The sequence below is a fragment of the Dioscorea cayenensis genome, unplaced genomic scaffold (genome assembly GCF_009730915.1).
Source record: "Dioscorea cayenensis subsp. rotundata cultivar TDr96_F1 unplaced genomic scaffold, TDr96_F1_v2_PseudoChromosome.rev07_lg8_w22 25.fasta BLBR01000691.1, whole genome shotgun sequence".
Lineage (NCBI taxonomy): Eukaryota > Viridiplantae > Streptophyta > Magnoliopsida > Dioscoreales > Dioscoreaceae > Dioscorea > Dioscorea cayenensis.
The window spans coordinates 26,795-49,121 of NW_024087082.1; the positions used below are offsets into that span (position 1 = coordinate 26,795).

At 40.3% G+C, this 22,327-nt stretch overlaps 3 non-coding genes across 3 annotated transcripts; 2 read left to right on the top strand and 1 right to left on the bottom strand.

Moving 5' to 3' along the window:
* Positions 1–2,970: 2,970 nt before the first annotated feature.
* LOC120254885 lies at positions 2,971–3,077 on the top strand. Its single transcript, XR_005534788.1, has one exon. It is a non-coding gene; the product is annotated as a small nucleolar RNA R71 (small nucleolar RNA).
* Positions 3,078–15,225: 12,148 nt separating this feature from the next.
* LOC120254883 lies at positions 15,226–15,332 on the top strand. The gene has a single exon (XR_005534786.1). It is a non-coding gene; the product is annotated as a small nucleolar RNA R71 (small nucleolar RNA).
* A 5,249-nt stretch (positions 15,333–20,581) lies between these two features.
* On the bottom strand, positions 20,582–20,688 carry LOC120254884. The gene has a single exon (XR_005534787.1). It is a non-coding gene; the product is annotated as a small nucleolar RNA R71 (small nucleolar RNA).
* Between the last annotated feature and the right edge of the window lie 1,639 nt (positions 20,689–22,327).

A 22,327-nucleotide genomic window follows, 5' to 3' on the forward strand; every position in this document is an offset into this window, starting at 1 on the left:
TTGAAGATGCAACCAAATCTATAACGTGGACGTGTACCCGTTTATGTTGCCTTGATAGAAAGTGTGGATTCATGAGTATTTTGGTGGAGTATTGTAGCAAGTACGGCAACAAATCAACGTAGCAATTTATTATAGCAGTTATGTTCACATACCACTGAAAAACGAATTTCTGCAAATTCACACGGGCGTGTGGAAATTCCACACGCCCGTGTGGATGCCCAATTCCAGCCCTATTTAAGTCGTGATTTCAGCGTAATTTTGGGATCCTTCTTTCCATCCTTTGCCCTATCTTTTCTCATCTTTGGAGGCGCCCGTGGCTACGGTTTAGAGAGGCTTTGGCTAGGCTTTTGGAGAGGTTTACGGCCTTTGACACCATGTTTCTTTCTAAAGAGTGTTATTGGGTGAGATTTCATCGGAATCGATCCGATGAGCTGTACCCAAGGCTTGATGAGGGGACCTTTGAAGAAGACGCGACCACTCCACAAGACCATCGAGACAAACACTAAGTTGTTTTTATTGATGTATTTTGTTCCATGGAGGGTATTGGTTTTATTCATGGGACTTATTTATGTACAGAAAGAAAAGAAAAAAAGTTTTGTTGTGCATTAAGGATGGTAAGAGCTACCACCTATGAAGTATGAAGCTACTCTCATAAGTTGGATACTAGTTATGCCCTAGTGAGATGAAGAGCTATCTCATGGGATGAGTGAAAGCTACTACCCCGTTAGAAAGGGATACCACCTCAAAAGTGTGAAAGCCACCTTAGCGGCCGCTTAGGAAAGGGCTATCTTAGAGGATGTGTGAAGCTACTACCTTTTCTTTTTTTTTTCTGTACATAAATAAGTCCCTTTCAATTAGAGCTTTGAGGAGTATACGTGGGTTGACTTGAGTGAGTTTACACACACTTACACGATATCAGGTTGTTGTCCTTTTGATTGATGTTTTTAGCTAGAGCATTGAATTTTCCTTGTAGAATGCTTACCTTGCATACTTTTGGTGAACCTAAGACCAAGCACTTCCAATTTTCCTTCTTATGTACTTTAATATTTTATTTTTGCTTGAGGACAAGCAAAAAGCATAAGTGTGGGAGAGTTTGATAAGTGTTTGTGTATAAGTAATATGAAGTATTCTTTTCTTACATTCAGCATTACTTTTCTAAGATTTTATAGCTTATTCTTGGGTATATCTGTTCGTTTGCGCATGTAGGGTTATGGAAAATAATTGTGGAAGAAAGGAAACAAAATTAGATCATGGATGCAATTTTTGATGAAGTTGTTGGATTGAAAAAATGTGAAGACACAAGTTGTGCTCAAAGACATTTGGGTGTGTGCCAACCTCCATTGTGTTCAAGAAAATATACAGCATTTCCTGCACATAGTCATCAATCAACTCATCAATGGTGTCAAGAAAATATAAAGTATCATCAAAATCAAGAGAGTGTCACATGGCTCAGCAAGGCGATATGTCAACCTGTCATCTCCAACTCTTAGTGTCAGTTCCCCACCGTCCATGTCAATGAGAGCTTTGGAAGTATACAAGAATGGCCTCCCAAGTATTAATGGAACCTCAACATCCTCATCCACATCTAACACCACAATGTCTGTAGGAAAGATATACTTATCAACTTTTCCATGTACATCCTTAATGATTCCCCTTGACGTCTAACTAATCAGTCAGCCAACTGAAGTGTCATCCGAGTGGGTCTAGGTTCTCCCAAACCTACATTTTGGAAAAATGTATAAGGCATGACATTGATGTTAGCCCTTGAATCTGCCAATGCCTTCACTTCACCCAAATTGGCAATGTTGCATGGAATGATGAAGCTATCGGGGTTTTTCTTCTTGTTTGATATATTCTTTTTCAACACCGCCGAGCACGAAGCATCTAGGAGCACAGTTGCACTCTCCTCCATCTTTCTCTTGTTGGTTAAGAGGCCTTTAAGGAATTTTGCATAGTGAGGCATTTGAGACAACGCCTCCACAAATGGGAATGTTATTGTGCAATTGCTTGAATAGACCCAGAAATTTCTTGTACTGCTCATCATTTTGGTCATTTTTCAGCCTCAAAGGGTAAGGAATTCTTGGTTTGTAAGGTAGGGGTGCCATCTCCTTTTCCTCAGCTCTTTCCTCAACCTCCACTTCTTTAGGTGACTCGATTACCACCTTTTTAGTAGGGAGTTTACTTTCAAGTTTGCAATGACTCCTCAAAGTGATTGCCTTCAATTCTTCTCTTGGGTTTGTCTTTGTGTTGCTAGGTAAAGTCCCTTTCAGGTCTTTCTGAAAGTGACTTCACAATCTGACTAACTTGGTTCTCCAAGTTATTCAAAAGATGCCGTGTGGTTGCAAAGTGTGGCCTCTACCAACTGAAATCTTATGTCTGAAGATTGTATAAACTTTGTTAAATACTTTTCCAAATCGGTCATCCGGTTTTCTGACTCTGAAACTCTGTTCTCCATATTTAGCGATTGTTGTTGCAAACCTAGTGGTGCAGAAGTCTTCTGTTGCCCCTTGCTGTTCGAAGAAAGGTTTGGATGATTCCTCCACCTCGGATGGTAGGTATTATTGTACGGATTCCCTTGACCTCTCATTACATTTCCTACAAAATCCATCTTTTCCACTAAAGTTGTACCACCAATAGAAATCAGACAATCAGATGAAGCATAGCCCACTTCCACACCCGGTGCAACTCATCATTGCTGACACTTTAGGAGAAGTTAGAGTGTCTAACTTCCTACTAAGAGACTCCACCTGGGCTACTAATGATGTAATTGCATCGATCTCATAAAGTCCGACTACCTTTTTCTTGTCTCGGATATTCCACTGATAACTATTCATAGCCATCTCCTCAATGAACTGTCGGGCGTCTTCTAGCATTTTACTGCCTAAGGTACATCCTACTGTAGCATCAAGTAACTACTTCATGCTTGGGTTCAAACCATTACAGAAGGTATGGATAATCATCCACTTGGGAAACCTATGCTAAGGACATTTCCACAGGAGATCCTTCAACCTATCCTATGTCTCAAAAAGTGACTCCAACTCCACTTGCACAAAAGAGGATATTTCATTCCTGAGCTTTGCAGATTTTTCAGGAGGAAAATATCAAGCTAGGAAAGCTTTCACCATCTCCTCCCAAGTAGTGATCGATGGTTGAGGTAATGAATTTAATCACTATTTCGCTCTCCCCTTTAAGGAAAATGGGAAGGCCCTTAATTTTATAGCATCATCCGTGACCCTATTGATCTTGAGCATGTTGCACACTTCTGGAAAATTCTCGATGTGGTTGTTTGGATCCTCATCGGCCAAACCATTAAACTGTGCTGACAGCTATAACATTTGGATGAAGCCTGGCTTAAGCTCAAAGTTCTGAGCAGTGACTGGTGGCCTCACAAATATGGACTGTGTGGCAAGAGCTGTGGTCTTGCATAATCTGAGAATGTTCTTTGTTATTCATGCTGTTCAGCCATATTATCAGAAACTTTAAATTTCTATCTCATCTGGATTAGATTGTTCTTGTACAAGTTCCTTTCCCCATTTATGAATTCTTCTTTCAATTTCTGGATCACCTTCAACTAATGTCGAAGGGTTGCCTTGGGTCATAACTTGGAGTTACAATCAAAGTAATAAACACAAATAAGAACAATGGAAGAATAAGAAAGTGTGAAATAGACCAAGTGATGAATAGCTAAAATAGCAAAGTATAAGTGTTTCTAACATGCCTATTCCCCGGTAACGACGCCAAAAACTTGACAAACCCCTTGCGTGTGTGTATCACAAGTGCACGTGTTGTCAAAATAATAAAGTACCCAATGGGTAGATAGTCGAATCCGTAGGGAATAGTTGTTCAGAAGCACAAGGTATTTCTATTTAGCTAGAGTGAAACCACTATGTTATGTTGCTTCAAAATATCAATGCAAATGAAAGTAAAAAGAGAGAAAAGAGAAAGTAAGAGGAGTAAGGAGATGTAATTAATGGTAAAATAGGGTACTCGGACAATGCTCAGCCTAGGACTATTGTTTTAAGTGCAAGGCTAATATTATGCTTCCTAATTGAAGTTTAATGAGACGTGGAAATCCAAAAACACACGGTCCCAAACCTAAGGTCAACCGTGATTAGCCCTCTAACTATGCCCCGGCAAAAAAAGATACTCTCAACACCTCACACTGTCTGGGACTACTTGAGGCTCTAGGGACTCCAAGTGATAAACCCTATTACCTAATATAGATTTAACCCTTTGGTCTAGGCGAAAGACCCTAGTCACAATTAAGTTTTCAGCAGTAAGGATTACTTCAACACTTCACTCTGTTTCTCGCACAGCTAAGCCCTCAGTGGAGTTTAATTCTTAGCACTTCACTCTATCATCACCGCAAAGAAATCTTGGAATGTGGAGGTAGGATAAATCACGTCAGAAGGGAAAATGGATGTTCCGCTACCTCTCGACTCACTCTCTCAACCCTTTTCAATCTCACTAAGTCTAATCATAATGAAGTTGTCACCCCTTCAAAGGATTACAAACCCTAGTGTCACTCTAAGGGGAAATCAAATCAATGAGCACACAAGATTGAAACTTAATTAAAACATCAATTAAAGGAAGCATAATAGAAATCAATGAAACAAAATCATTCTAGGGTTTACAAGTCTAAGCACCCACTAAGGGTTTAGCTCTCCATGGAGTAATACTAAGTCAAAGATAAATTCAAAGATAAATGCAAGCAATCCATAGAGAAAACCCCTTGTTGTCTATGTCGATGGTCATGAGGAGCCACCTCGTCTTCTCCAAGGACTCCTTTGTCAAGCCTAGGGCACACCTCGTCGAATCGATGCCGACGAAAACTCCCCTAATAGCTCTCCTCCAAAAGGAATCGATGTCGAATGCAATAGAATCACTTCTAAAACCCAGCAAAAGCCTCTCCAAACCCTAGCCGGGTTCTCCCCAAAAGATTGCCAAAGATAGAAAGAAGATCCCCACATAAAACTCACCAAGCAGTATTTATACGGATAAAATCGGGCATTCACACAGGTGTGTGGAATTTCCACATGGCCGTGTGGATTTCTAGGTTTTATTTTCCTACGTGCTATGAACAGTAATTGCTACAGTGATTTTCTATATTGTTTTGGTAGTGTAAACTACTATAGTACTTTGCCAAAAACACTCCCGAATTCATTATCTTCATCGAGGCCGCATAATTGGGCACACAACCATATGGTAGATTGTCGCATCTTCAATTAAACCACATTGGTGAAGCTCTTGGACATGTTACACAAGTTGGAACACATGAGTGTGACTGCCTTTGTGCCCCTCCAATTTGTACATTCACTTGAGCATTTTGGAGGGTGGCACACACTCACATGTCTATGATCACAACATGTGCTTTGACCCTTGTTAGATACAAAAATTCCATCAACCATCGTGTCCACTATCTACTTTTGCATTCTTTCTTCCAAACTTGTCTCCATAAACCTAATTATATAAAAGAACACAAATACACATGATTAAGCTATAAAATCTAATAAAAGTGATGCTCGATGTAAGAAAACTATGCTTCTTATTACTTATACACAAGCACTTATCAAACTCCCCCACACTTAAGCTTTTGCTTGTCCTCAAGAAAAAATAAAACATTAAAGCATCTAAGAGGAAAAATTGAAAGTGGTCGGCCTTAGGTTCACCAAAGGCATGCAAAAGAGGCATTCTAAAAGTAAGGAAAAATTCAAACACTGAACAAGAGAAATCATTGCTCTAGCTAAAAACTTGAATAAAAGAGGACAACAACCCCAATATTGTGTAAGTGTGTGTAAACTTATTCAAGTCAAATAAACATGTACTTCTCAAAGTTCTTATTAAGAAGGACTTATTTATATCCAAAAAGAGAAGCTAGTAGCTTCACACATCCTCTAAGGTAGCCCTTTTCGAGGCAGCCGCCAAGGTGGATTTCACACTTTTGAGGTGGTAGCTCTTTCTACCGGAGTATTAGCTTTCACTCATCCTATGAGATAGCTCTTTCTCTCATTAGGGCATAACTAGTTTCCGACTCACGAGAGTAGCTTCATACTTCATAGGTAGTAGCTCTTTCCACTCCCCCCTCTCCAATGCACAAACAAAACAAACACAAAAATATTTTTCTTCATTTATTTTTCATTCCTTATTTTTCAAAGAAATTTAAACAAGAAACATGCTAAAATAGTCACTTAAGCTTTGAACTTGAGTTTCCACAAAGTTTAATGAATAAGAAGTGCAACAAAAGATAATCGGGCAAAAAATTTTCTAAAATTCAAGTAAAACTAGAGCAAGATAGTATTCAATGTTAAAAATTCTCCTAAACTTAAGAATACAACTGCTGCAACTAAGGTGAACCACCATTGGCAGCATGAGCATGAACAATGAATGCATAAATATAGAACGTGTGCAATGTGAACTCCCCCCCACAACCCAACACTCAAGATGTACATTGTTCTCAATGTACGCATGCAAGAACAATAAAGAAGTATGACAATCAAAACATGTGTGTGGAGATGGGCAATTGATCTTGCCAATGACTATTCCTCAATTCCAAGACTCACATGACCATCTGCATGTATATACAATGAGATTTAGTAAAGCTCAACAAAAACACAATAAAATCGAGTCTGTAAAGATATGAAAATGAAATACAACTTAAAACAACTAAAAAGCAATAAGCTAAACTCAGAAGGAAAGTCCTTTCTGAGTGATACATGTCCAAAATAGAATACAGAAATAAAATAACAAAACATAGAAATAAACAAATATAAAGATAAAGACGCCTTAAGCGTTGGTGTCCTCGACTACTGGTGCTGGTGTTGCTACAAGTGATACTGGAGCTCTGGTCTCATAACAAAAGGTGAGGTCACGTCTCGTTCAAGAATCTGCAATAGTACATGAGATGCACCATCACCTCAGCATGGTTCGCAACCTGTGTCGCGCAAACCTCAGCCAAGTCACTCTATAACACCCCTACAGCACTCTTGAGCCTCTCAAAGCGATCATAGGCTTGAGATGGAGAGAATATGTACACTGGATGTGGCTACTGTGCTGCAGGGGGTGCCTCTATCTCCATCTGCTCCTACTATAGCTCAAGAGCAGGCTGTGAACCCTTGGTGACATCACCCTCACCCTCGGCTATCTCTGGTGGGGGTATTATCATGACATAGACACCATCTCTGTATCTCCTCACCATGCCCATCAGTCTTATAGTCTCAAAGTAGAGGGTAGATGGCACAATGATCTTCTCAGCCCCTCTAATCATGTCGAGTAAACCCATCCCCATGATGAGTCTCGTGATGTATGGGCCCGAGAATATCACTCCTACTCTTGCATACTGGCCCTGTTGGCATAAGTACTTGGCCATGATATGTCCTAGATGGAGCAGCTCACTCGGTACCATCGAATATAAGTAGAGTAGCTCCTGTCAACTAAGGACTCTAGTGCTATCACCACGACCGTCCATTGATCTGCTGAGAACGGCGTGGATATATCTGTAGGCCGGTCGGGAGAGACATGTGGCCTTGGAAACTACTGTCTCATACTGTCCCTGGCCACACAACATCCTATAGACTCACTGAGGAGTCAAACTACCTGGTAATCGATAGGCAATTACTCATACTCCTTAGTACTATCCAAAGGCTTTGAACTGGATAGTGTCGATGTTAGAAAAGCTGCTATATGCTCTATCAAACTCAAACGATGTGAGCACTTCCAATATTAGTATGTGGATGGCTAGCTCTCATATGGATAATAGATATCTCTAACTCCCCACAGATAGCAGCTCGTTGACCTCATCCGCTATCTCATCTCTTAACTAAATCTCCCAAAGTGCACTCAAGTCCGAAAAAATGCGACTAACTGAAACTTGAGTTTCACCAAACGCTAAAACAGAACCTAATATTCGGGAATCACAAACTCTATATGCTCTGGCGAGGGCTCATGCGGATACTTGACGATAGCTTTCCTCAGTCTAGGAGACATTCCTGCAGGAATTGAAAAGAAATCGATGAAATAAACTCCAAAAAACAATTCTGCAGAAATCCACATGTTTGTGTGGAAATTCCACACACCCGTGTGGATCTTAGGGAGCGTGACAACCGCACAGCCAAATCCACAAAAGTCTATACAAATCATCTTAAATTTATCTACGTTCATTCTACAATCATTCACCAGCTGTCTAATCATGATATTTAAGCAAAATTGACCACATTAAGCAAAAGAAACAAAGATTGGCGAAGAAAAGAGAAAAGGAAAGCTTACCGATGAAATGAGAATCATAAGCTTCAAATACGACCTGAAAACGAACCAAAAACTCTTTAAATAGACGCAGAGTTGGTCGGGAGATGAAAAGGATGCGTTCCTTGAGTGTGGAAATGTTTAGAAATGAAGAGGTGCAAATAAATTTTAAAGAAAAGTCACTATTCTCTATGTTCTGTACATCCACGCGGGCGTGTGGAAATTACCCACGCCAGTGTGCCTCCACAAGAGAGCTTTACAGGGGCATCCACAGGCCCCTGTGTGCTCTCGGGATGGCCATTTTGGTCTCTGAATGCATCCAGAAGGGCATGTAGTAATTACCCACGCCCGTGTGTCAGACCCACAGGGCCACCCACATGCCCAAATGGCTTCTCTGTTCCCCCAAAAAATTTCTCTAAGTGATCCACATGCCCCCGTGAAATTTCCACACGAGGCCTGTGGAAATTAAAAAGGGGGCTCACAGGGGCAGCCACACGCCCTTGTGTGCTCTTGGGATAGAGAGTTTTCTCTACAGAGTTTCACACGGGCGTGTGGAAATTACCAATGCTTGTGTGCCGCCCACAGGGTCATCCATAGGGGCAGACACACGCCCCTGTGTCTTTTCAGGATGGAAACCTTTAACTCTGCAGAGATCCACATGCCCCTGTGAAAATTCCACACGGGCAGCGTGTGGCTGTCACAAGGTCACTCATAGGGGCATTCACAAGCCCATGTGTCTTCTCGGGATGGAGAAGATAAGTTCTTCAAGGAAACACATGCCGGTGTAGAAATTCCACACGGCTGTGTATCTTCTTTGAATAACTCAGAAAAATTTCAAACTCTAGAAAAAAAATTTTGTACACCAATACACTCTACAGAGACAGCATAAACAATGAAAAACTGACCAAAGACTCTTGATAAGATGCTCAAGCGACCTAAAACTCCGCCAATCACAATGAAGCACACTAAAACACCAATGATCCACCAGAAAAACATAGCTATGGCATATAAAAATCAAGACACCAACACTAAAGCTTTTATTCATGCAAAAACTAAACTATGACTTAGAAAAACAGTAAAAACTTGGGTTGCCTTCCAAGAAGCACTTGTCTAAAGTCACTAAGCTTGAAGCACCTAACCTTACCTCAAGGAGGTTCATGAAGAAAGAATACTTCCTTATCATTACTACTAACCTTGCGGCCAAAGTAGGGTTTGAGTCAATGCCCATTCACTTTAAATGTACCTTGTGGGATAAAAAATACCCGCCCTGGCATCATGTCTGTGAAGAAGAAGACACCAGGCGATATATCGAATCACAAATGTCATTTATGTTATTTTATTTTATCTTTGTAGGCTCTTCCATTCCTAATAGAGGCAAGCCTCTATTATTAATTACCCCAGATTGATATTTTAAGAACCTTCGATTAAGGGCTCAAGTACAAATAAAGCCAAAGAAAATGTGTGAATTATAACTTTTATAATTTATTTATTATATATATATATTCATTACATCACTTATATGTCACCATATAAGTTTCTATATATATATATATCATATATCGTTGTTTGTGCCTTGTCATCGCGTTGCTTTGCCTTGCTGCCATTTGAGATATACACCTCGTTATTGCCTTGAAATTTGCCACTGCGTCAAGATAAGCATTTTTATTGTTGCCAAGATAATCATTACACCTGGGAATTTCCCTATCACCAATTCATAGAAAATATATGAGACTCCTTGAGAGTCTCCTCAAAACTAACTATAAACTTCAAGCATCCTTGATGTTTACAGTGCTAGCATTATGAGTACTTATGAACTCCTTTAACTTGAATTCTCTGAAAATTGGAGCACTCTTTCTCATTAATCAATCATATGAAAAGCCTAATCACACATTTAGATTTATAATCAAAGAATGTTGCAATTGGAATTCTAGACCTGATTGAGCTTGTCTCTGCCCTATGTTCCACGTTCTTCAATAACCCATTTGTAATAAACTCCAATTAATGATGGCCGACATTAATGACAAAAGAAGCATTGGGAATTGGATGAATAGAAATCCACTCCTTTTAGTGAAGGAATCGAAGACCACGTGGGAAATACAATCCCACCAATTCAAATGCATTAAATCCAAAAGCAACATTCCATCATCTAACGAACCCGGAAAAAATCTTTTTTTTTGTTTGAAAAGCAAGACTATTTGTGGGAACACTTAACAATTTAAAACCATAAAGAGTGCATCCCTGACATTTAAGCACGTGCACTCGCCTTATCAATCATGTGGCCATGCGTTATATACTCTAAAAAAATAAACAGGGGCTCGATTGCTGGCATAACATATGCTTGTACTCATCAATAAGCTTCCGAGTACATTTTTTCACATTTGATGTTGTATGCAAAGGAGAAGGCTCATTCTTGAGTTAGGGCCCATACTAAGTGGTGGAGAGATACACCTTGACATCGTCGAGAGGTTGTTGTAGTTAGCATCCTTGAACAGGTAAGAATAGTGATCTCGCATGATCACTTCCATGTAACTACCATGGTTGTTGAAAGTCATAGCCTCGAATACACACATTTTCTTAGCGATCATAGTATCAAATCCCTCTAAAATTTAGGAAGAGCAACAGAGATGAAATCATAAGAGATGAGTTTTTTTTTGTCAACAAAGATGTTAAGAAATAGAACATGGATCAAGGCGAGTCACCCATCTCTTCTTTCCTTGACCATTCATCAAAATATTAGTATTTCCTTTCTAATCTTTATATACACCTCTCCATGCATTATCTAACTACTTATGCACTTTAAAGCTGTTGGAAAATGACCTTTTCTTAATGTCATTTCCATCGGAAGTATTCTCATTGTATGCAATAAGGACCGATTGCTCTTCAAGACAAGCCTTTTGTTTTTTTCATCCAAGATGGTCTCCCAGAAATGGATTGAAAAGCTGGCTTGACTAAGTTGACAAAGATCCGTGAGTCAAAAAATGGATGGCATTCCATGCTCAACATTGAATTTTGAAGACCCATCAAAAGACACATCATCAGAAGGGGCATTAGCAGAATCCATTGAGTAACATCCACTGAAGACCATCAATTTCTTGTCTTGTCTCATTCTTATTTACTTCTAGTTCAAGATCATTATCAGCATAACTATTGATATGATCAAGCAGGCGGTTTATATTGTGATTACTACTCTCTGAGTCTACCCTTGTTGATAAGCATATGAAATTCTCCAATTCTGGTGCATGCTTCAAATGCAGATCTTTGGGACCAACTTTGGATTTTGAACATTAACTTCATCAACTTCATAAAGGTTATGCTTCCATTTGTCTTCACTTTGGCATTGTCTTTTCTTCTTTTTAAATGGTTGAACAGATCAGGTTGAGATCGTCTCTAGTGATGCCATTGAGGCGTCTCTGAAGATCTCTTCTGCTCTAAGTTCCATCAAGAGGCCTATCATTTTGACGAGATCAGCATCACTCGCCTATCTCTTTTCATCTCTTCTATAACTCCTTCAACACCAAAGATGTTCTTCATTATGGTAGAATTTCTCAGCATGTAGGGATTATCATTCGTCTGATTAGTCATTGGCACATCATATCTTAAAATAAAATACTTCTTTCTTTGACAGTCTCTTCCCTTTCGATAATACATTGCTGCTTCGAGAGATTGCAAGGCTAGCTTCTTAACTTATTAGCAGACATTGATTCCACTCGAACTAGGCCATGATGATAAGGATAACTATCAAGGAGAGTTAACAAGCATCATGGGCCTTGCTATACAAATCCTTTTCTTGAAATTTACAATGGATATTATAACGAACAGCATAACCATCTTTGTCTTATTCGTACATGAACACCATTTTCTCTATCTCTGAGAACCTTCTGTCTTCCTCTAAAAGAGCATTGATCTCGAAGGTTTTACACCAGACCTCAGCATTTTTTATCATGGTGAGGATACCCTTCGTCTTGAAATTACAAGCGCGGAGGAATTCCTGGCAAAATAGTGTCATTCTTATCTTTGCCAAGCAAAATAACACTCCCGATGAACATGTCCTTAAGCAGCGGCACTGGGGTGTCCTTTTGCTGCTATATGGGTGGTGACTTCTCAAGCTCTTTCATCTTCAGTACTTCTTCATGCTTTGACTCCTTTGTCTTCATAGCCCATTCATCTTTTAACTCCTCTCTCTTCACATCCTCTTCCAATCTCTCAGGCTACTCCGTCTTCATGCGCTCCTCATCAAGGATGGCAATAGATGGCGAGCAACAATAGCGGCCACAGTGATGAACATGGCAGGGAATAACATCAACAATAATAGTAACAACAGCAACACCAGTGATAGCATCAGGCAGCAGTAGTAGCAACAATGTTAAGCAACGGCGGCAACACCAGCGACGGTGTCAAGCAGCGGCAGTGACAACAGGCGACGATAGGAAACAGCAACGACAACGACGGCATCAGACATCAGCGAAGGCAGTAATTTCCCTTTTTTTTAGATATATATATATATATATATATATATGAGTATGGGGAGAGTGAGATGTCTGCACCTTCTACTTCTTCGTCTTTCTCCTTCGTTCTTCTCTGTCTTCTTCTTCTCTTCTCCTGATACTTTTCTCTTTGGCTTCTTCTTCTTCATCTTCTCGCTGGTTCCTTCAATCTTGTCTTTCATCTTTCTTTTCCCTTCTTTCTTCGTTTCCCTTTTTAAAGATCTTCAACATGGTGGTTGTGCGGTTATGCAGATCGTGAAGCGGCGCGACCGTTGTGAGGCGTCGTAGCTTGGTTGCTGCAGTTTTCTCTTGATTATGGGACATGAGCCTGAGGACCATGACCAGCATGTTCTAATATATATATTTTTTTTTATGACCGAGGGGTGGCCACACCCCACGTTGCAATTTTTTAATTGTATTTTACTTTATTTTAATTTATTATATTCATATATTGTTATTTTAATTTATTATATTTATTTATTTTATCTTCATTTAATTTTTTTTATAAATTTTATTTTTTATTTGATTTTGTTTTTTTTTTAATTTAACTTTAGCTGATTTGGATTTTGTTATTATTATATTTATATTTATTTTATTTTTATTATCTTTATCTGATTTTTTTTATTAAGATTTTTTTTATTAATATTTATATATATATATATTTTATTATTATTTGTTTTATTTATTTTTATTATCATTATCATTAATTTATATATATATCTTAATTTGCCCCGTGATTTTTATTCATAGCTGATCTTGGGATTGAGATTGCCTCGAGATATGTGATCTAGGATGATCTTTAGATTTGTATATTTAGAATCGCCTCAAAGATGTGTGCTCTCGGCTGATCTTGAGACTTGAGTATTTTAGACTGCCTTGAGATTTGTGCTCTCTGCTTGTCTTGAGATTTGGATATTTTGGATCGCCTCGAGATATGTGCTCTCAATTGATCCTAAAATTTGAGTATTTTAGATCACCTCGAGATCAGTGCACTAGGCAGGTTTTGAGATTTAAATATTTTGAATATTTTTGATCGCCTCGAGATCGATGCCCTTGGCTGACCTAAAGATTTGTGTATTTTTAATATTTTGGATTGCCTCGAGATCGGTGTTCTCGGCTGACCCTGAGATTTGTGTATTTTTAATATTTTGGATCACCTCGAGATCGGTACTCTCGGCTGATCCTGAGATTTGTGTATTTTAGATCGTCTTGAGATCTGTGCTCTTGGATGATATTGAGATTTGAGTATTTTAGACTGCCTCAAGATTTGTGCTCTTAGATGGTCTTGAGATTTGAGTATTTTAGACTGTCATTTAGAAGAGTTCTTTGCGGTTACAATAGACTGAAGTGCTAAGGGATGAACTCTGCTCGGGCTTAGTTGCGCGAGCAACAGTGTGAAACATTGAAGTGGTCTTAGTATCTGGGGCTTAATTGTAATTAGGGGCCTTTCGCCTGGACCAAAGGATTAAATCTACACATAGGAATAGGGTTTATCACTTGGAATCCCTAGAACTCTATACAACTTTGTGCAGTGTGAGGTGTTGAGACTGAGTGATTTCTCCACCGGCATACAGTGTAGGTTAGTCACGGTTGACCTTAGGTTTTGGACCGTGTGCTTTAGGATTTCCATGACTCATTGAGCATTAATTAGGAAGTATAATGGTAGGTCTTGCACTTGAAGCATAAGTCCTAGGGAGAGCATTGTTCGAGTACCCCACTTCTATCGATTTCCTTAGCTCTTACTAACTTGTGCCTCTCATTCTTGTTCCTTTTATTTCTATTTACATCACATCTTATCAACACAATCATTATTCATCTTCACTTTGTTAAGTAGCAATTTAGGTATTTTTATTCCCTACTCTCTGTGGATAAGATACCCTACTCACTTGGGATTTATTACTTCGACAAACCCACGCACTTACGGGTTACACGCAAGGGGCGTTGTGAGTTCTCTAACTCTGAAACTCTGTTCTCCATATTCAGGGCTTGTTGTTATTGTTGTTATCAGAAACCCGGTGGTGCCATGGCCTTTTGTTGCCCTGGATTACTCCAAGAAAAGTTTTGGTGGCTCCTTCACCCGGGATTGTAGGTATTGCTATATGAATTTCCTTGACTTCTCATTACATTGCCTACAAAATCCACCTATTCCACTGAAGAAGTAGCACCAATAGCAATCGGTCAATCAGATGAATCATGTCCTTCCCCATATCCAGTGTAACTCATCACTGCCGCTAATCTAGGAGAAGTTTGAGTGTCTAACTTCTTACTCAAGGACTCAACCTTGGCTGCCAATGATGTAACTGCATCGATCTCATGAAGTCTGGCTATCTTCTTCTTGTCTCGTGTATTCCACTAATAATTGTTCATAGCCATCTCCTCAATGAGTTGTTGGCCTTCTTCGTTGGTTTTACTACCTAAAGTACCTCCTGCTGTAGCATCAAGTAATTGCTTTGTGCTTGGGTTCAAACCATTGTAGAATGTATAGATAATCATCCACTCGGGAAACCTATGCTGAGGACATTTCCGCAGGAGATCCTTGAACCTATCCTATGTCTAAAAAAGAGACTCCAATTCCATTTACACAAAATAGGATATTTCATTCTTGAGCTTCATAGATTTTACAGGAGAGAAATATCGAGCTAGGAAAGCTTCTACAATCTCCTCCGAAGTAGTGATCGATGCTTTAGATAATGAGTGTAACTGTTGCTTTGCTCTCCCCTTCAAGAAAAATGCGAAGGCCCTCAATTTGATGGCATTATCTGTGGCTCCATTAATCTTGAGCATGTCGTACACTTCTCGAAAATTCTCAATATAGTTGTTTGGATCCTCATCGGCCAAACCATTAAATTGTATCGACTGCTATAACATCTGGATAAAGCTTGGCTTGAGCTCAAAACTCTGAGCTGTAATCAGCGGCCTCACAATGCTAGATTGCATGCCAAGAACTACGTGTCTTACATAATCTGAGTGTGTCCTCTGCTGCTCATGTTGTTCTACCATATTTTCAGACCCTTCAACCTCTATCTCAACTTTATTTGTCCATTCTTGTACAAGTTCCTTTCCCCATCTATGAATTCTCCTTCAAATGTCTAGATCACCTTTAACTAATGTCGAAGGGTTGCCTCGTGTCATAACCTGGAGTTGCAATCAAAATGATGGAAGAATAGGAAAGTGTAAAATCGAACAAGTGATGAATAGTAAAATAGTAAAGTGTAAATGCTTCTAAAATACCTATTCCCAGGTAACGGCGCCAAAAACATGACACACCCCTTGTGTGTGTGTACTACAAGTGCACAGTTTATCGAAGTAATAAAATACCCCAGTGAGTGGGTAGTCGAATCCATAGGGAATAGTTGTTCATAAACACTATGCCCTTTACACTATGCCCCAGCGGAATGGGATACTCTCGATGCCTCACATTGTATAGGACTGCTTGAAGCTCTTGGGATTCCAAGTGATAAACCCTATTCCCTAATATAGATCTAACCCTTTGGTCCAGGCGAAAGACCCCTAGTCACGATTAAGGCCCACTACCAAGGATTACTTCAACACTCCACTCTGTTTCTCACGAATTAAGCCCAGTGGCATTTGTCTCTTAGCACTTCACTCTATCATGACTGTAAAGAACTTTTGGAACGTTGAAGTAGGATATATCACGTCGGAAGGAAAAGGGGGCGTTCCACTACCTCTCGACTCACCCTCTCAACCCTCTTCAATCTTGCGAAGTCTAATCCTAATGAAGTTGATACCCCTTCAAAGGATTACCTAGATAGATTCTCAACCCTAGTGTAACTCTAAGGGAAAATCTAATCAACCAACGTACATGATTGAAACTCAATTAAAACATCAGTTAAAGAAAACATAATGGAAGTCAATGAAACAAAATCATCCTAGGGTTTACAAGTCCAAGCTTCCACTAGGGGTTAGCTCTTCATGGAGCAATACAATATCAAAGATAAAATCAAAGATAAATACAAGCAATCCATAGAGAAAACCCCTTGTCGTCTGATAAAGATGAATCAATGATAGTGAGAATAAAATTCATAATGAAGTCTCTTGCGTGTGACCCGCAAGTGCACGGGTTCGTCGAAGTAATAAATTCCCAAGTGAGTGGGGTATCGTATCCATAGGGAATAGTGATCAGAAACACCAAGATTGCTATTTAACTATGATAAAGATGAATCAATGATAGTGAGAATAAAATTCATGTGAGAGAACTAAAAGAAAATAAGAAAGAAAAGCACAATAAAATGAGAAGAAAGACAATCGATAGAAAGAGGGGCACTCGGACATTACTACCCCTAAGGTTATTGATTCAAGTGCAAGACCAACTATTATGTCTCTTCACTGATTCTTAATGAGTCGTGGAAATCCTAAAATACACGGTCCTAAACCTAAGGTCAACTGTGACTAACTCTACACTATGCCCCGACAGAGAAATTGCTCAGTCTCAACACCTCACACTGTGTACAATTGCAAGAAGCTCTAGGGATTCCAAGTGATAAACCCTATTCCTATATGTAGATCTAACCCTTTGGTCCAGGCGAAAGACCCCTAGTCACAATTAAGCCTCAGATAATAAGGATTACTTCAACGCATCACTTTGTTGCTCGTGCAACTAAGCCCCAACGGAGTTTCTCTCTTAGCACTTCATTCTATTGTGACCGCAAAGAACTCTAGGAACATGGAGGTAGGATAAATCACACCGGAGGAGAAAGGGGATGCTCCATTACCTCTCGACTCACCCTTTCAACCCTCTCCAATCTAGCATTGTCTAACCCTCATGGTGTGTCACTCATCCACAAGGGCTACCAAGATGGACTCTCAACCTTAGTGTCACTCTAAGGGAGAAATAATTCGACAAGCATTCTGATTTCTTCCCTGCAAGTGTACGGGATCGCCAAGTAATACCTCGTGTGAAGACACGAGGATCATATTCCACGGGGCTAAGATCTCCTATTACTCCTTCTCGAGCTATTATCTAGCCTAAGATCTTAAGTGAGGGGATTTACTCTACTAGATGCAATTAAAACTAAATACAAGATTACCAACAAATTAGAGAGAACAAGCAATGAGCAAGCAAGAAAATCAATGTAATGCAAATGCCTATGGATGTGGATCCCCTTGAGGGGTTATCATGAAACATGGATGATGATTAAAAGATGCAAGGGTAAATTGGACCAAGAGATTTCTAGATTAGAACAACCCCAATTTCTCGGCGATTGAACCCTAATCCCATACAAACATTGATAGGAATTTCTTCCAAATCCACATTCCTACGATTGCATTAAGTACAAGGGAATCTCAAATAGGAGTAAACCTACTCTTCTTCGGCTTAACCTAACATGGAGGGCTACCAACACCGAATTTCTCGGTGTGATGATACAAGTCTCCCCATCTAATCCATTCATGATCTAATATATGTGAGCAAGTGATAAGTGCTTGTGCGATAAGAATACGAAGTGTTCTTTCCTTGTGTTGAGAATTACTTTTCTCGGGTTTTAACGCTAATATGTGTGTAGTTATGTTACTTTCATGCAGGTAGGGTTGTGAGGCCGAATATGAAAAAAAAAAGCCAATGTGTGTCGTAAATGCACCAATTTGGAGGAAATCTTGCTAAGGTTCAAACGCGAAGACACAGGTTAGGTTCGAGATGCGAGAATGTGTGCCAACCTTCTCATATTCAAGTTAGTATAACCATTTGGAGGGGCACAAGGGCAGTCACATTCAAGCATTCCGACTTATGCATATAGAACAAGATCTCCACCAACATGTCCGTTATTAAAGAAGCAAAGCAATCCACGACGTAAACATGTGCCCGTTTGCATTACCTCGATAAAAGCATGGATTCGGGAGTATGTCGGGCGGTATTGTAGTAGAGTACTGTAAAATATTGTAGCAAGAATACTGTACCAGCACTGTTCACAGTCGGCCGAGAAAACAGGAAAATTGAGAATCCACACGCTCGTGTGAAAAATCCACAGGGGCGCTCACACGGGCGTGTGGATTCCCGATTCTAGCCCTTTAAAAGCCGATTTAAGCCCCGATTTCATCATTTTTTTCTTCATCTTTTCCCCAACTTGAGAGAGGGCTGCGGCTAGGGTTTTGAGAGGCATTGGCTAAGGCTATGGAGAGGTTCTACGGCTCTGACATCGCGCACCGTTTGGAAGAAGGTTAGTGGGAGAGCTTTCGTCGGCACCGATTCGACGAGGTGTATCCTAGGCCTGGCAAAGGGACCCTTACGACGAGTAGAGGACTCTCCACAAGACTATGGCCATGACTAATGAGGGGGTTTTCTATGGATGCTTTGTTTTTGCATTTGATTTCATTGATTGTATCTAGCTGCATGGAGAGCTAAACCCTAGTGGGTACTTGGGTATTTGTGAACCCTAGGGTGTATTCATTTCATTGTATCTCTTTATTATGCTTTCAATTAATTGATGTTTATTGTGAGTTCCAATCTTGTATGCTTGATTATATGAATACTCCCCTAGAGTGACACTATGGCTGTGAGTTCTTCTTGGTAACTCTTGTGAGTGAGTGACACACCATGAGAATTAGAGAAAGCTAGATTGGAGAGGGTTGAGAGGGTGAGTCGAGAGGTAGCGGAGCATCCCCTTTCTCCTCCAGTATGATCTATCCTACCTCCACATTCCAAGAGTTCAACGGAGAGCAACGGAGTGAATCATTGAAGTGATTTTAGCATCTAGGGCTTAATTGTGGCTAGGGATCTTTCACATGGTCGAAAGGGTTAGGTCTATGCATAGGAATAGGGTTTATCATTCGGACTCTCTAGAGCTCATTGCAATTCTATAGGAGTGCGAGGTGTTGAGATTGTTCGATTTCTCCTCCGGGACATGTATAGAGTTAGGCATGGTTGACCTTAGATTTGGGACTATGCAATTAAGGATTTCCACAACTCATTATTGCATTAATTAGGAAGCAATACCCGGGTACCCCATCTTTATCGATTGCCTTACCTTCTCCTTTACTTGTGCTCTCTTTCTTGTTGTTTTTACTCTTGTGAATTGAATCTTGTCACACATATCACTATTCATCTTCCACATTAGTTAAGAAACAATTTAAGTGTCTTTATTCCCTACTCTTTGTGGATATGATACACACTCATCTGGGATTATTACTTTGACACCCATGCACTTATGGTGTACACGCATATTCGGACGTGTCAAGTTTTTGGCGCCGTTGTCAGGGAGTAGGCGTTTAGAGATATTTTGCACTTTGTTTTTCTTAGCTATTCATTTATTCATTCTATTTCATATTTTTTTATTCTATCATCGTTCTGATTTTTGTTTCCTTTCTTTTGGTGCAGCTCCAGGTTATGCCCCAAGGGAATCCCTCCATACTGATTGAAGGAGATCCCGAGCTTGAACGTACACTTAGAAGAAAAGGGAAAGAACCTATGCCAGAATAGTCCAATCTAGCTTATTTGGAAGTAGAAGAATCTGAAAACATGGCAAAACAGAATGAGCAGCAGTGGACATTATCCCATTATGCCAAACCTTCAGTATTGGGGATACAATCGAGCATTGTGTGTTCCCTGATTACAGCTCAGAACTTCGAGCTGAAGCCGGCATTCATCCATATGTTGCAGTAATCCGCGCAGTTCAATGGTTTGGCCGATGAGGATCCAAGTAGTCTTAGAGAACATTCTCGAGGTGTGTGATATGCTGAAGATAAATGGGGTAACGGATGATGCCATCAAGTTGAGGGCCTTCCCATTTTCCTTGAAAGGGAGAGCGAAGCAGTGGCTACACTCATTACCTAGAGCATCAATCACCACATGGGAGGAGATGGTAGAAACTTTTCTTGGCCGTTATTTCCCTCCCGGAAAATCTGCAAAGCTTAGGAATGAAATCTCATCCTTTGTACAATTGGAATTGGAGTCTCTATTTGAGACGTGGGAAAGGGTCAAGGAGATCCTGAGAAAATACCGGTAACATAGATTCCCGGAGTGGATGATTGTTCAAACATTTTACAATGGTTTGAATCCGAGTACAAGGTAACTCTTGGATGCGTCAGCAGGAGGTACCTTAGGTAGCAGGATCCCCGGTGAGGCCCATCAATTAATTAAAGAAATGGGGTTAAACAGCTACCAATGGAATGCCAGGTAGAAGAAAAAGGTGGCCGATCTCCATGAGATAGATGCAGTGACTTCGTTGGCGGCTCAAGTGGAATCAATGAGTAAGAAGTTAGATCTTCTAACTTCGAACAGAGTTGCGGCCCGATATCTATTGGTGATTCATCTTCGGTTGAGAACGTCAACACCTACAATAGCATGAGGACTCAAGGGAACCCATACATCAACACCTACAATACGGGTTGGAAGTATCATCCCAATTTCTCATGGAGCAACCAAGTTCCACAAAAGGCCATGGCGCCACCGGGTTTCCAACAACAAGGCCCAAATGTGGAATACAAAGTTTCAGGTTTGGAGACCCGAATGACCGATTTGGAAAAGGCCTTAACTAGGTTTGTACAATCATCAAATACAAGGTTTGAATCAATTGAGGCTACACTTCGCAACCATACCGCCTCGTTACATAATCTTGAATATCAAGTGGGGCAGATTGCGAAGTCCTTATAAAAAAGGCCACATGGAACTTTGCCGAGCAATACCGAGACCAACCCTAAAGAGCATGTGAAGGCGATCACTTTGAGAAGTGGTCGTGAGGTCGACGGTAGGCTTCCGAATGAGAAGTCAAATGAACATGCACCCGAGGTTATAGAGGTTGAAGAGGGAACAAGCAAAGAGAAGGAGGTGGCACTCCACCTTTCAAGCCAAGGATTCCTTATCAATCTAGATTGAAGAATGACCAAGGGAATAAACAATACAAGAAATTCCTAAGTTTGTTCAAGCAACTCCATGTCAATGTTCCTTTTATTGAGGCATTGGCCCAAATGCCTAAGTATACAAAATTCTTGAAGGACTTGTTGACCAACAAGAGGAAGTTCGAGGAGACTACTTCAATTATCTTAGATGCGTCATGCTCGGCGGTCTTGCAAAAGAACATGCCGAACAAGAAGAAAGACCCAGGGAGCTTCATCATTCCGTGTAATATCGGCAATCTAGGTAAAGAAATGGCATTGGCGGATTCAAGGGCTAGCATCAACGTCATGCCATACACCTTCTTTCAAAAGCTAGGCTTGGGCGAGCCTAGACCTACTCGGATGACTTTGCAACTAGTGGACCGAACGATGAGACATCCGAGAGGTATCATCGAGGATGTGCTTGTCAAGATGGACAAGTACATTTTTCCGGTTGACTTCATAGTGATAGATGTCGATGAGGATACGGATGTAACCTTGATACTTGGAAGGCCATTTTTGCGGACTTCCAAGGCATTAATTGACATGGACGGCGGAGAGCTAACTTTGAGAGTTGGAGATGACAGGCTCACATATCGCCTTCCTGAAGCCATGCAGCATTCTCTTGATTTCGATGATACTTTGTACTTTCTAGACGCTACTAATGAGATTGTTGATGAATACATATAGGAGATGTTCAATCCGGATCCATACGAAGGCTTGTTCGACCAAGAGAAGGATAATAACGAGATCATGATGCTCAGTTCGATGGAAGAAGT